Source organism: Anabrus simplex, chromosome 6 (genome assembly GCF_040414725.1).
Source record: "Anabrus simplex isolate iqAnaSimp1 chromosome 6, ASM4041472v1, whole genome shotgun sequence".
Taxonomy (NCBI): Eukaryota; Metazoa; Arthropoda; class Insecta; order Orthoptera; family Tettigoniidae; genus Anabrus; species Anabrus simplex.
Genome location: NC_090270.1, coordinates 69,531,532 through 69,548,135, shown reverse-complemented (window position 1 = coordinate 69,548,135; position 16,604 = coordinate 69,531,532).

The window sequence follows — 16,604 nt, the reverse complement described above, 5'->3', positions numbered from 1 at the left end:
CAAGGGCTCCTAGGTATGAATGGGGTTTTCTGCCCCTCTGTTAAAATTGTGTTTGGGGTAAAACTGAGCTGATTGCCCAAGAATTATGTTTCTGATTTTTGAAGCCCCAAATGGGGTACCTATGTAAATGTATTTTTTTTCAATCGTGTTTCGGCTACTAAGTACCTGTTCTATTTGTTGTTACCTAATTTTGCAAAGAAAATATAACCTTGTTAAATTTTAAAATTAATTTCACTTTAGTAGCTTGAGACCTATTCACCACCCAGCACCTTCTTTTATGCATAACTACCACCAAAACACGGTAACAAGTGGTAGCAGAGCGTGGTTGAATGGGTCTCAATTTAGCCCCTTTTGACGGCTACACATTGTTTTGATCCGAACTCTAACCATTTTCTCAGTTGCTGGAATTTTTTGACCTTTTCAAAATTGGTCTGTCATCATGCCCGGCCCTCGCGATGTTCTCCTTCTTAACTATTTGCGCAAGGAGGAGTTGATCTATGAATTAACTATCAGAAATGTGCAATCTGGAGGCACGGTTGCAATAGACACTAACAAGCTTAGAGAGTCCCTTGATTTGCCCATTTCCATCCCCAATTTGGGAGAGAAAGAAATTGACGACTCTCTTTCCACGATCACGGAGAATATTACTGGGCTAGCTTCTGTAGTTAGTTTTTTTGATGAAAATGATCCGTCTCCTAATCAAATTAAGCGTGTGCAAGGCAGGCTATATCATTTTTCGAATAGGGTTAACGATCTGTTGTCTCTAAAACTGAATGACGTTCAGAGGAAGGAAGCTAGTACGCTCCTGGAAAATATTTCCGAATTATCTAGTAAGGTCACTCAATTGTTAACTGGGGAAGTTCCTCCCAAATCTGATCAACCCACCATAGTGAATACTGGTAGTGAGGAAGCGCCTCCCAAGGGAGAAGTTAATAGGGTAACCGTTGCTGCTCAAACTATCCCTGCCCCATTGGACAACGAATCTGAACGTCGCGCATCATTGAGTAACATCCGTTCTGAATTAACTTCTTTGCCATTGAAGCCTTTACCTACTATGTCACCCGGGTTTAGCAGCTTGCCTCATCCATTGGCAATGTTGCTCAGAGGTATTTCTAAGTTTTCTGTTAATACCACCAGTGATGTAATTTCATTTTTAAGATTTCTAGTGGAATTTCAGGATCATGCCCTTGTGTTTTCTCTGTCTCCATGTCAAATTTTGCAAATTATCTATCCGTATGCTATTGGTATTCTCTCTGATAAAATCGTAAGAGCCATTGCCAAGCAATCATCTATTGAGGATTTCCATGCCCACTTGCTAGCTAACTTCATCCCTGCTAGGGCCAGGTCCTCCCTTATTCAGAAGTACTATTATCGTGTACAGCGCTTGGATGAAAACTTGGCTGATTTCATACAGGACATTAAGTTTTATACTAGGGTGTTTGCCCTTCATTTTCCTGAAGATCAGATTGTACAGGCTATTGTAGAGGGAATTTCACCTCCCTATAGGTCATATTTGTGTTTTGCGGCGTGTCCGCAAACCTTCTCTGAACTTGAAGCATTGGCCGTCTCAGCGGAAGGAGTTAGATACGCCGATTCTTTGCGTGTCGCGAAAGAACCCCCGCCTTCCATTAGTAATACTCGGCCTCCACCTCGCCGATCAGTCACCCCTCGTAAATGTTATGCTTGCGGGTCGCCTGACCATCTGCGCAATAAGTGTCCTCTGATCAAGTCTAGTAGGGCAAATAATGGAGCGGGTTCATCACAAGGCTGTTTTAAATGTGGGGCTTTCTCACATATCGCAAAGAATTGTCCCAATTCGAATAGCACCCCCTCCTGCTCAACTTCTGGTGTAACTTCCAACAACAATCAAAAGTGACTAGTGGCTGCGGCTGAGTCAACTAATTCTGCTTCCCAAGGCTCAGCCCCTGGCAAAAAGGTCGAGAATTCAGGGAACGATAAGTCTTCGAATACATCTTTTGAATGCACCAAAGAGTGTCTTAGGATTGCGGCGGATACCCCCGCACCTGTTCCTTTTCTTAAGATTGAGTTAAATAACGAGCCTATAACAGCTCTCTTAGATTCAGGCAGTGTTTGTTCGATTATTTCGGCTGAATGGTATTCTAAATTGAAAGCTGTTTGTAAACTACCTGACTACGTCTCATATCCTATTCAATATGTTTCGGCTAATTCATCTCCATTAGAAATTCTAGGTTCCGTACTGGTCAAAATTCGTATTTTTAAATTTACATGGAAAATTAAATTGTTTGTGGCTAAGCACCTGTCTTGCCCCATCATACTGGGAGCGGACTTTATTTCTCACACTGGTCTTGTGCTCGATCTTCAGAGTAAGTCGTGCACATTCAAATTTGCGTCCAATTGTAAAATTCCCTTGTTTAAGTGTAATTCTGTGTCATGTTCATCTATTTCGCCTACCCAGGATGAGATGTTGTTAGACCTTAGACATCTACCTGAGGAGCAGGCTGATAGTATTCGTAAATTATGTCAGTCATTTCCAGAGGTGTTCTGATACTCTTGGTGTTACTGACCTTATTGAATACAAAATTGAGGTCACGGATTCGATTCCTGTCCGTTTTCCACCTTATAGGCTATCTCCACCTAAAATGAAGGCTCTGAAAGAAATTATCGATCAGATGTTGAAGGATGGTATTATTAGGCCCTCTAAGTCGGCGTATTCATCGCCTATTTTTCTAGTCCCGGAACCCCAAGGAGGCTTCAGGCCTGTCATTGATTACAGGGCTCTCAATCGGAAGGTGGTGTTGCAATCTGTGCCCCTTCCTGACCTTCATTCTTGCTTTTCATGGTTTCGTAAGGCCAAGTTCTTCACTATCTTGGACTTGAATCAGGCCTATAATCAAATTCCCCTTGCCGAAGAGTCTAAACACCTTACAGCGTTTGCCACGGACTGGAATTTATACGAATACAACCGCGTGCCTTTCGGGCTCCCCACGGGGGCAGCTGTGCTCACTAGGCTACTAGATAGGGTCTTCTCCGACATCAAATTCGAGTACTTATATCACTATTTAGATGATGTCGTCGTATTTTCAGAGACTTTTGAACATCTAGATCATCTGCGAGAAGTTCTCGATCGCCTTCGTAAGGCTGGGTTAACTGTTAAGTTGTCCAAGGTTGCCTTTGCTAAGCCCTCTATGTCATTCCTAGGGCATATTGTGTCACCCGATGGGGTAGCAGTCGATCATTCTAGAACACAGGCCATCCGTGATTTTAAACCTCCCAAGGACATTAAAGGCATCGCCAGGTTCATTGGTATGGTGAATTTCTTCAGAAAGTTCATTCCTAACTTTGCTAATAGAGCGGCGCCCTTAAACCTTCTTCGTAGGAAAGGCATCAAATTCGAGTGGGGACCTTCTCAACAAGCCGCTTTTGAAGATCTTAAATTAGCGCTTTGTAATGCCCCTGTCCTTGCTATGCCTGATTTCTCGAAGAAATTCATTGTCCAAACCGACGCATCGTCGTCAGCAGTAGCTGCAGTCCTTCTTCAAGAGACTGAACTAGGGAGGCGACCCATCGCCTACGCGTCTAGGACATTGTCGGCTCAAGAAGCCAAGTATTCCATCTATGAGCTCGAAGGTTTGGCAGTCTTATTCGCCTTAGAAAAGTTCCGTCTCTATCTGGAACACGTCAAATTCGACCTGGAGACAGATAATCAAGCATTAAGCTGGGTCTTAGGTAGGCCGCGTCGTACTGGTCGTATAGCCCGTTGGGCCATCCGTATTTCTGCCTTCCAATTCAATGTCAGGCATATCCGAGGTACCGAAAATGTTGTCGCTGATGGACTCGGCCGTATGTTTTCAGACGACGTTGAGAACCATGAACAGGTCGACAGTTCATCACCTCCCGAGTCCATGCTATCTGAGGTTAATGCCATCCTAACAGATGCTCCCATGCTTTTTAGGGATATCGAGAAATACCAACGTGAAGATCCGACGCTGGCTCCGATAATGGAAACCCTTTCTTCTGGGGAACATGTTGTCCCTTATGTTCTGAGGAATGGTGTTTTATGTTGCCCTTCGAGGCATGACAAGATGATGAAAGTTGTCGTTCCAGCTGTTCTGGTACCTATGATCTTCAAGTATTATCATGAGACCCCACTAGGAGGGCATCTGGGTATCTTTAAAACTCGTGAAAAGATTCGTGAAATGTTCATCTGGAAAGGTATGGACGGTGAAATCCGTGAACTTGTAAAAGCTTGTAAATCTTGTTTGCTCAGTAAACCCACCATGTCCACCAAGGTAGGCCTTTTGTCTTCGCATCAAGCGTCGCGCCCCATGGAACGCCTGTATATCGATTATGTAGGACCCTTCCCCCAGTCAAAGGGTAATGCTAACAAGTTCATCTTTGTGTGCGTAGATGGTTTTACCAGATTTTCTTTGGTTATTTCCGACTAAGCTGGCTACCGCTCAGTCTACCATTACCTGCTTAAATTCTATTTTTGCTTCTTTTGGTCCGTGTCAATATATTGTATCTGATAATGCTAAGGCTTTTACATCTAATTTATTTCGTAAATTCTGTTTTGACTTATCAATCTCTCATGTAACTACTTCTGCTTATTACCCTCAACCATCTCTGGCTGAACGGGTTAACCGTAATCTCAGGTCCGCACTTATTGCCTATCATCATGAAGATCATTCCAGGTGGGACACGTCCCTGCATTGGATAGCTTTTGCTTTGAATTCGGCGGTTCATGAATCTCACAAGTTTACTCCAGCTTCTTTGATGTTCAAGTTTGTTCCCAACTCGCCGCTCTCTAACCTCTGGTCTCTGAATGACATTCTACCCGAGACAATAGATCCGGATAACATTAAAGATCTTTGGAAGAAGGCTAAAGCCAATCTTAAAGTGTCTCATGAAAAGGTTAGGGAAAGGTATGATCGTGGACGGAGACCCACCCCTTTGAAGGTAGGTGACCAGGTTATGGTCAAAAATTTTGTTCCCGCGGGCAAGCTTGCCCCCAGATTTCATGGGCCATGCATCATTCTCGATTTTCTCACCCCGGTTACATTGTTAGTAAGTAATCCAGCCACCGAGAGGATATTTAGGGTTCACCTGTCGCAGGTGAAACCGGTGTAAATTTTGTGTTAACTTGCTTCATATAATTTGATAGGAATATGATGGTTATATTTTTTTTGAGTTCCACACTTAAGGCATTCTGCCCCTTCTATAATATTTTGGTCTTATATGTAAGCCTCGTGTAAAACCTTCCCCGATCCGTTAAACTGCCATTCTGTCCTTGCCTCGGCCATTACCACGCTCCCGTCTCCTGCTTCAATACACACTGTGGCTTGATTTGAGTAAATGCCATGGATATCCGCACGCCGCTGGCCCCTCAACCTCTCCACAAGCCTGTACCCTCAAAGAAGATGATGGTCCAACACAATTCTGCCGCCAAGCTTTAATGTTTCAGTGCCCCCGCAGCCGCGCGGCGCCGTGCAGCAACTGGAGCAGAGGACGGGCCCCCTCGGCCCCAGCGAGGACGACGTGTGCACGGCGAGCCGGAGCTCTCCTCCCGGCCAAGGCTGATGTGCGGCGCACGACCTGCTACTTGCCCGCAGCCTGTATATGTTCACCGCGGGCGCGGCGTGCTTTAACACCTCTGCTCCCCTCATAGTGCGGGCGAGCGGTATCTCAGGGTACTGGAGGGGTCCGAGCGGCCTCCTTTGGACGCAAGCTGCAACGGCCGGTCTGGCCATCCAACTTCATTAACCTCAACTACATGAACAGTTACTATAAGTAATGACTACACTTGGGAAACCAACAAGCAATAGTTGGTGGACATTGCAAAATTCTTCATCACTTTTAAGTATTAAAAGTTTATCTTCAGAATTCAACTTCTACAACTTAAAGACTATACTTCTCCTGCAACAAGAAAATTTTGAAACCGATACAAACCAAATTAAGAAAATCTTAAAATTTTTTTTTTTTTTGGCAATCAATCTCCATATCTACATCAAACCTGGGACCTGGTTTCATATATCACCCCTGGTGGAACTTTTGGGGGGGGAGGTCTGTACAAGGCGGTACACCTCCACGCAATTAATTTAAAATGTGCGCCAATTGAAACTCCTCTGCTGGAGGAAGTCTGAACTTTATTGACGGTATTAATTTTCTACTTTCTCAGAAGATGTCACCACGTGGAAAAGTTTGAGTTTTTGAACTGTGTCATTTTTGATGTGTTTTTGTTTCACTTGTAGTTAGAAGTGTGAACTTTCTCTTCTAGAGGACACTACTGAAGATCAACAACGGTGCACTCTAGTGCGAAGTGAAAGAACTGTTTTTTGGAGAAAATTTAATTTCAAGAGTTTGTTCCTTGTTAAATTTCTTTCAGTCATCGTTTAAGTTGGCAATATTCACCCCTTCTTTCCCCTTGTGTTGAACCTAACCAATCCCGAATTTCTTAAATTAATTTCTATCCAATCAGATGTATCTTCCCCCAACTTGAATATGTTGCTGTGTCCTACCCAATAAAGTGTTTGTGGGAGGGTGTTTTCATTCCCCTAACGCCTAGAAACTTCCGCGAGAGTATTTAAACTGCTGATTTTTGGGTCTCTCGGCCACTTCTGTTCCATCTTTCAGTGTATTAAGTACATAGCAGGAGGCGGGAAGCGCCTCTTTCCTCGGCAGCGGTCAACAACAAGGTAATGGCCGATTAATAAATTCTTTCTTTGCTAGCTCAGCAGTTTAACTTTCGGGGCGGGTTCTAAGCGTTCCACTATGTAACCTTTTCCTAAAATGTAACTTCTCTTTTCATCCATTCTCTTGTAAAGCGACATACTGGGATAGAGAGTGCTAACCCTCTCGAGCTCCCACTCACATTGTCTTGAGGTGAACTTATTTTCTCAACCAATTCTTCCGTAATGTAATGTAAATTGTTATTTTCTTAAGTCACCTCTGTAGTATGGGATTAGCCCTTGCACTAACGGCCTAAGGCCAAGTAGGTCTTAAACAAAGTGTATTGGAAGTGCAAGTTCGCCTCCCCTCAAATTGCATTTTAGAGGTCATGTATTAACCTTCTTGTCATTTAATAGACCTCAGTAGGTTGGGTATTTTACCCCTGTGTATATGTCCTTTGAGGACAGCTTAAAGGTGAAGATTGGTGTGGCCTGGGAGAGGCTTAAATTTGAGAGCGAGTGGCTCTTTTGAAAATTGTATGTTGTATGCCTCGAGGAGGCTTTTCAGTGTAATGTGGAGCAAGGGCTCCTAGGTATGAATGGGGTTTTCTGCCCCTCTGTTAAAATTGTGTTTACCGGGCGAGTTGGCCGTGAGCGTAGAGGCGCGCGGCTGTGAGCTTGCATCCGGGAGATAGTAGGTTCGAATCCCACTATCGGCAGCCCTGAAGATGGTTTTCCGTGGTTTCCCATTTTCACACCAGGCAAATGCTGGGGCTGTACCTTAATTAAGGCCACGGCCGCTTACTTCCAACTCCTAGGCCTTTCCTATCCCATCGTCGCCATAAGACCTATCTGTGTCGGTGCGACGTTAAGCCCCTAGCAAAAAAAAAAAAAAATAAAATTGTGTTTGGGGTAAAACTGAGCTGATTGTCCAAGAATTATGTTTCTGATTTTTGAAGCCCCAAATGGGGTACCTATGTAAATGTATTTTTTTTCAATCGTGTTTCGGCTACTAAGTACCTGTTCTATTTGTTGTTACCTAATTTTGCAAAGAAAATATAACCTTGTTAAATATTAAAATTAATTTCACTTTAGTAGCTTGAGACCTATTCACCACCCAGCACCTTCTTTTATGCATAACTACCACCAAAACACGGTAACAATTATTATTATTATTATTATTATTATTATTATTATTATTATTATTATTATTATTATATTTATATTTTGCGAATGAGCCCATTAGGACTACGCAAAGTACTTAGAGACAGGCATTTGCCTTTCTTTGTGCCCACACTTCCTTCATTCGTTTGCTGTGTGCTTCTTTTCTCTCTTGAGACCATGCTGTTCCGGTCTTCTTCTTTGGTTTTTCCTCTTGGTCAACTTGCCACTTATGAACTTTGGTTCTGAAGATAACCCGGCTTTGGATGTCTTCAGGTGTAATTCCTGCCAGTTTGAGATCTGTTTTAATTTCGCCAATCCATTTTATTGTGTCCGTTTTGGCTTTACTTCGGTTTTCATAAAATTAAACTATTTGCTTGGTAAGTCTATCTGGGTTCATCCTTTTTATATGTCCAAAGAATCTTAATTTACGTTTTCTGATGTCGCTGTGAATGTTAGAAAATTGTTTGATTTCCTGTTTCCCTCTAAGGCGGTACTGTTCATCTACGAGTTTTGGGCCTAAAATTTTTCTAATGATCTTGCGTTCCTTTTTCTGAATATTTTCTAGATCAGTTTTCCTGTTCAAAATTAGTGTCTCTGATCCATAGAGGCATTCTGGTTTTATAACTGTTATAGTGTCTTAGTTTTCCATGCTTGGAGAGACACTTTTTGTTATGGATATTTTGGGTAAGTCTATACGCAGTTTCCATTTTTTTGGCATCTAACTTCATTGGCTTTTGTTTCCATTCCATTCTCCATTATTATTATTATTATTATTATTATTATTATTATTATTATTATTATTATTATTATTATTATTATTATTATTATTAATTTATTAATTTATTTATTTATTTATTTATTTATTTATTTATTTATTTATCTATCTTGTTTCAAATAACAGCACATTTACTGTTTTCTTCTTAAACAGTTGTACGTAACAATTATATTTCCCTGTTTATGCATGTGACCAATGAAGCAGTACAGTATATGTTGAGTCTGTCGGTCGAACATGGTAGCTAGTCATACTAAATCCCTGCAGGGTCTTCGCTCAATATGTTGTTGGAAACTTATCGTAGTCACCCTGTTTATATCATCTCCTCCGACAATGATTGTAGTACACAGGGAGAATGAATAAGCAGGCAGTTAGATTTAAATCTTATTCGCTCGACACTGTGGGGTCGGCTGGTCTTCACATCTACCAGTTAATAGTTTACGTCTATTTTCCTCGTATCACATACTGTAGTTTGAAAGGAGCAAATTTGAAAGTAGCCCTTCATATGATAAATTTATTACTATCAGATGCACTGTTGCAATTGCTCACTTTAGGAATAATATGCTACCACAATCAATCAATCAATCAATCAATCAATCAATCAATCAATCAATCAATCAATCAATCAATCAATCAATCAATCAATCAATCAATCAATCAATCACTACTGATCTGCTACTAGGCCAGTCGTCCAGATAGCAGATTCCCTATCTGCTGCTTCCCTATGCTTTTCTTAAATGACTGCAAAGAAATTGGAAATTTATTGAACATCTCCTTTGGTAAGTTATTCAAATCCCTAACTCCCCTTTCTATAACTGAACATTTACCCGAATTTGTCGTCTTAAATTCCAACTTTATCTTCATATTGTGATCTTTCCTACTTTTAAAAACACCACTCAAATTTATTCGTCTACTAATGTCATTCCATGCCATCTCTCCATCGACAGTTCGAAACATACCACTTGCCGTGCGCGTAGAGGCGCGCGGCTGTGAGCTTGCATCCGGGAGATCGTGGGTTCGAGCCCCACGATCGGCAGCCCTGAAGATGGTTTTCCGTGGTTTCCCATTTTCACACCAGGCAAATGCTGGGGCTGTACCTTAATTAAGGCCACGGCCGCTTCCTTCCAACTCCTAGGCCTTTCCTGTCCCATCGTCGCCATAAGACCTATCTGTGTCGGTGCGACATAAAGCAACTAGCAAAAAAAAAAAAAAAAAAAAAAAAAAAAAACATACCACTTAGCCGAGCAGTTTGTCTCCTTTCTCCCAAGTCTTGCCAGCCCAAACTTTGCAACAATGTTTCATAGAATTGGCTTTACATCACACCGACACAGATAGGTCTAATGTCGACGATGTGATAGGAAAGGTCTAGGAGTGGGAAGGAAACCCCTGTGGACTTAATTAAGATACAATCCCAGCATTTTCCTGATGTGAAAATGGGAAGCCACCGAAAACCATCTTCACTACTGTCGAGAGTGGAGTTCGAATTCACTGTCTGTCCGTCTGTCTGTCTGTTAGGTCATCAGCCCAGAGGCTGGTTGGATCCTCAAATAGCATCACCAAAGGCTATGCAGTTATAGGGAAACCACAAAAACCAATGGCAGTACCAAAATGAGGCATACTAGGTAAGATGAGGAGTGAGGTAGTTTGCCATTGCTTTCCTCACTGGGCCAGACAGTGCTATTGTAGCACAACTAACCCTATGAGCAACACCTTTCATGACACTCAGACACACTGGTTGTGCTCTGAATGTCATTAATCAGCACCACCTATACCCCAGCAGCTTCCATATTTCACAGCCATGGATGAGACTGGGACTTCAGTGGAAGCTACACTTTCGAATTCACTATCTGCTCAATACTGGATATTGCCCGCACTTAGCTACTGCAGCTCGTTTGTCGAAAATCACCCAGAACAAGTCGATCTGTTTTGCTTTGGATTTTTAGCAGTTCTTGAACCAAGTAATCCTGATACCAGAGACTTATATGTCCTCTCCTTTACATCGTTACTATAACCGCTAAATACCCTCATAACCATGTGCAGAGATCTGTACCCTTTATTTACAATCCCATTTATGTGATTACCTCAATGAGGATCTTTCCTTATACATTTTCTTTTTGTTATTTGCTTTACGTCGCACCGACTCAGGTAGGTCTTATGGCGACGATGAGGCAGGAAGGGGCTAGGAGTAGGAAGGAAGCGGCCGTGGCCTTAATTAAGGTACAGCCCTAGCATTTGCCTGCTGTGAAAATGGGAAACCACGGAAAACCATCTTCAGGGCTGCCGACAGTTGGGTTCGCACCTACGATCTCCCAAATACTGGATACTGGCCGCACTTAAGCGACTGCCAGCTATCTAGCTCGGTTTTCCGTATAGTAACACCTAGGTACTTACAATGATCCTCGTAAGGAACTTACACCCCCATCAACGCAGTAATTAAAACTGAGAGGACTTTTCCTATTAGTGAAACTCACAACCTGACTTTTGACCCCGTTTATCACCACACCATTGCCTCACAACATTATCGGGGTCATTTTGCAGTTGCTCACAATTTTGTAACTTATTTATTACTCTACACTGCGTAATATCATCCGCAGAATGTCGGTAGACATCTGGACTGTTGGCGTTGCAACAAGTGCTTCTTCGGGAAACCAACCGAATATGAAAATTTGAGCTGTATGCTTGTTCAACGTAATGGTCAATTTTCTCTCCTCCTAGTGTTATTTTTGCTTCCTAAGTTCCCCCCAGCTGCATATTGAAACATGCGTGATCGTATAAGCGAACGAGCTCCTGTTCTTCCAGGCAAGATAAAAGGTTACGATGGCTATCTGAGATTCCATTTTCCGTACATGGACAGCATGGAGATGACTGCCGAACACGAGAAAGGGTTGTTGAATTGACTGCCGATCAATACCAGAATACCTCCTCCCAACTTAAGGAGCCATCCCTACTGCTTCTCTGTCTGTTGTTTCGTGGGTTGTGAATGAGTTTGTACCGGGTGAGCAAAATAAGACTGTCCAGGAAAATATTTGAAGCGGAATTGACTCTTGTTAATGAACAGGAGAACTGTCCATCACAGGAAAAGCTGAAAACCGTGATTTGGATGCACCAATAGATTGCTGTCACATGTCTGTCCGTACGCATCTCCCGAGTACGTCACTGTGTCATTAGGAGTGAGTTTGTGCGAGGAGCAGAACCTGTGGGTGGGGGCAGTAGAATAACACCCACGGTATCCCCTGCCTGTCGTAGAGGTGACAGAAAAGCTTCAGGGGCTCTCAACTTGAGATCGTGGGTTGGCGACCATGGGGCACTCAGCTGAGTCCTGGTATTGTTCCTACTTACTTGTCCGGCTCCATGGCTAAATGGTTAGTGTGCTGGCCTTTGGTCACAGAGGTCCCGAGTTCGATTCCAGGCAGGGCCGGGAATTTTAACCATAATTGGTTAATTTCGCTGACACGGGAGGTCTAGGTCTATATGTCGTCATCATTATCATTGCATCCTCATCACGACGCGCAGGTCACCTACGGGAGTCAAATAAAAACCTGCCTCTGGCGAGCCCAACTTGTCCTCGGACAGTCCCGACACTAAAAGCCCTACGCCATTTAATTTTCCACTTACTTGTGCCAGGCTCCTCACTTTCATCTATCCTATCCGACCTCCCTTGGTCGACTCTTGTTCTTTTCCCACCCCAACTGTATTAGAGCACGCAAGGCCTAGGGAGTATTTAATTTTCACGCCCTTCGTTGCCCTTGTCTTTCTTTGGCCGATACCTTCATTTTTCGAATTGTCGTACCCCTTCAATTTTTTATCTCTACTTAGTGTTATATAGCCGGCCCCGTGGTGTAATGGTAGCGTGCCTGCCTCTTACCCGGAGGGCCCGGGTTCGATTCCCGGCCAGATCAGGGATTTTTACCTGGACCTGAGGGCTGGTTCGAGGTCCACTCAGCCTACGTGAATAGAACTGAGGAGCTATCTGACGGTAAGATAGCGGCCCCGGTCTAGAAAGCCAAGAATAACGGCCGAGAGGATTCGTCGTGTTGACCACACTACACCTCGTAATCTGCAGGCCTTCGGGCTGAGCAGCGGTCGCTTGGTAGGCCAAGGCCCTTCAGGGGCTGTAGTGCCATGAGGGTTGATTTTTTAGTGTTATATAGACGATGGTTGCCTAGTTGTACTTCCTCTTAAAACAGTAATCACCACCGCCATCACCACCACTCCCTGAGAGGAGCAGACGTGTTTAGTGACCAGTTGAATGCAAAAGAAAAACAAAAGAATGGTGCTCATGATAAACAGTGCATGTTCATTGTTGAGAGTTATGAGAAGCGCGATTTGTGTAAAACCTGTGCGGAACTATTTGTGCAAGAGTTTAAGTTTGGAAGTGTTTTTGCAAAACTTCCAGCAAAGTTTGCAATGCAAAATTTAGTGGCAAAATGGCGTGTAACGGGCTCTGGAGGAATAAAAACCGTAACTATCCAAAACAAGTTCGAACACCATAAAAAATTGCTCGAATAAAAGGAAATAGTGTTGGGCACTATGTCCCTATTACAGACACTGCCGGTGCAGACTTATGTTACATTATTTCGAAACATTCTCAAGCGAGACTGAGACAGTGACTCGCTGTGCCGTCAAAAGCGCCATTATGCGCTGCCGTGCGCCCTTCACCGCCTTGCTGACTGAGTGTATCCTCGTAAAAAGAATTCATCTCCGTTTTCACCCCCCCCCCACCAAGTTGATTCCCCCACCCAATGGGTGCTTCTTTATTTTTGAAGATGATTCCAAATACCAGTTTTCACGTTTGTAACATCTTCCGATTTTTTGGTATATATACATACATTATCATACAAATAATTCAACTAACTTTTCAATTATTTCACCCCCCCTCCCCCCCGTTAAGGTTTTTTTCCGAAAACCAAAGAATTCGTGTTACCTTATTTTTAATGGAGATTCCAAATACCAATTTTCACGTCTGCAACATGTTGCGTTTTTATGAAATACTGTAGATATGCTCATTTTAAACATTAACTCCTTTTTTTCATTTCCCCTTAAGTGAATTTTCAGGGGGAAAATTATGTTTCTTTACTTTTACAGGAAATTTCAAATACCAGTTTTCAAATCTGTAATATATCACGTGTCTGAGATAATTTGCAGATAGTCTTTTTAAAAATTCACCCCGTTTGTCACTCCTGTTCACCCCCTATTCACCCGATTATCCAAAAAAACAAAACAAACAAAACAAAAATACGTGTTTCTTTATTTTCAAAGGAGATTCCAAATATCAATGTTCATGTCTTTATACTGTTCAGTTTTCGAGATATAGATACACTCAATTTAAAAATTGACCCCCGTTTTCACCCCCTTAGCGATGGAATATTAAAAAAACGCTTAGCGAACACCTACATGTTAATATGAATGTATTTCCAAAATGTCATTTCTTTATGTCCAGTAGTTTTGGCTCGGCGATGACGAATCAGTCAGTCAGTCAGTCAGTCAGTACCAGTTATTTTATATATAGATTATTTCGAAACATTCTCAAGCGAGGCCGAGACAGTGACTCGCTGTGCCGTCAAAAGCGCCATTATGCACTGCCCTTCACCGCCTAGCTGACTGTGTGCCACCACGTACTGGAATGTCCTGTGTTCTGCCCTATCCTCTTTGTTTTCAGAGTCCCTTTGCACCGGCCACTGACCTTCCGTGCATGCGAATTACTTTGTGTGTTCTGTTTTGTTTTCAACTGGTATGTGAGAGTATTTTCATTGAAGCCTAGTAACATATTACGTACCGTACAATAGACGGCAAACTTTGCAGAATGTCACAGTGGAGTTCTGTTTGTAATATTTGTAATATTTGTAAACACATCCACTGTCCAATTGTGACGGGTATATTTCAAAATGAATGAAAACATTCTTATCTTAAAAGCAACATACTTTTTGGGTGCGTATTTCACAATTGCGACTGCTTTTTCATGTGCCATGAAGCTTTAACCTGGCCCTAATTATATTACATTTCAGTGGGTGAAAATGTCCTTGGAATAGTTACTTTTAAACACCTGTACTCTCACTGTAACCATGGTATGTGTATTTCATTTTGACTGCAAAATCTTAACCTAAAATCAGCGTTTAAATTCGATTATTGGGCGCGAATTTCAGTGTTCAGACTGTTCCTTCACGTTGCGTGTAGGTTTACACTGGCCGTAAGTGTACACAAACACGTCCGGTACGGGCACTTTCCCGCTGGCGCGGAGGCGCGGAGCATGCCATGATGCTTCACAAAGTTCTCTCTACCGCGCAGTTACAGTTCCGTGTGTCGTGTGCCGACACACTGTATCGAAACACTCCACCTCAAGCTGACTGTTACGGTCTGCCCAACCCTGGGAGAAAAGCCTGGAACAAAGTTCGACAAAATCTCAACGCCGTTTATCTGTGCAAGTGGGAATTACGAGATCGTCGTTTCGAAACTTTTATTTATTTATTTATTTATTTATTTATTTATTTATTTGTTTGTTTGTTTGTTTGTTTGTTTGTTTGTTTGTTTGTTTGTTTGTTGCGCACTACAGGATTCCTAATCCCAATTACAGTGGCAAATGTTTACATGTGTTTTTTATGTTTCACTCAGTCTAGTAACATAATATCTAAACTATTACATTATTGTATTTACGTTGATAAAGAAATAACTTTACTTATCTAACCCTTACAAGAAACAAGTAGATGAAGAACATAATTTCGTATCTAAACTAGTCTAATAACCTAATATCTGAACTATTCTAATATTATATTTACAATGAGAAAGGAACAGTATTTAACATCTAATCTTAATACTTACAACAAAGATAAAATAAAACATAAATTCGTAAATTCATATCTAAACTATTATTTTCTTCTAGTTCTAACACTTATAATTACATTTATGGGATGGGGCTTAATGTAGAATGTTTATAATACATTTTGTGGTTCAGATCAGCATGATGAATTAAAGAGCTTTCACGGAGATGGTGAATTGTTGTAAAAAAAAAATAAAAAAAAATAAAAGAAGGTTTAGAGGTACACAGAATTCTAAAGAATTATTTTTCTGAACTGCACTGTTGTAGACATTGCATAGCCTGTAGAGTGGCGAATTTTTGTGAGCGTTTGGTCTGACATTTTTATTATGAAAAGTTACATTTGTCCTCGCATTAAAGCGGGGCACGTGAAAGCTCAAAAGGCATAGAAAGTCAGGGTTGTCAATAATAGAATTTATAGTTTTGGACAGAAACTTCATGTCATCCTTTTGCCTCCTCAGTTCCAAGCTTTCTATTTCAAAATTTAGGAGAAGTTCGTTGTATGCTATGTGTGGATATTGACGCTCGTTTTAAATGTAAGTATTTTAATTACCTCTTTTGGATTTTTCGATCTGTGCAATATATATTTTGTTTGCTGGATTCTATACAACGCTTGCGTATTCTACTTTGGGCCTGACGAGAGAGCTATAACGTGCTCCGAATTTTTCTACTGTTTTATGGATTCTACGTTTACTACGCTGCATATGCCGCTACTAACCTGCCTGTGCTCTCTTCGCACGTCCAGTTTCAACTGCTCGTGCTGCTTACCCTCCCTCTTTCCTTCCCCTACCGCTTCGCTGCGCATTGGGTACTGTATGCTCTCGTCCTTTCTGGACCCTTCTACCTGAATATAAATTGGCCTGCTCTGGGCTTGAGCAGCGAGTTGGGATGAACACGACGATTTGTGTGGAGGGAGGACTTGGTTTTATTTTGCTACCAGCTGGACTGTGCGCAATGTTTCTTTTAAAATGTGCTTTTGTATACCATTGAAAAGCTACGACTGCTGGACGGGTGAGCGAAAACTTTAATTTATTTCATTTCCTCGTTGTTCTTTGAACTTTCTTTTAATGCTGCATTTCCTTATTTTTCGAATTGCCGTTACTGGCTACCAATGACAGTTCATGTTGATAATAAGCTAACTGCGGCTATTGATAGCGGTACCTTACTTTGGAATTACATTACCATCTCACTCCGAAGTTGGACTTTGTGA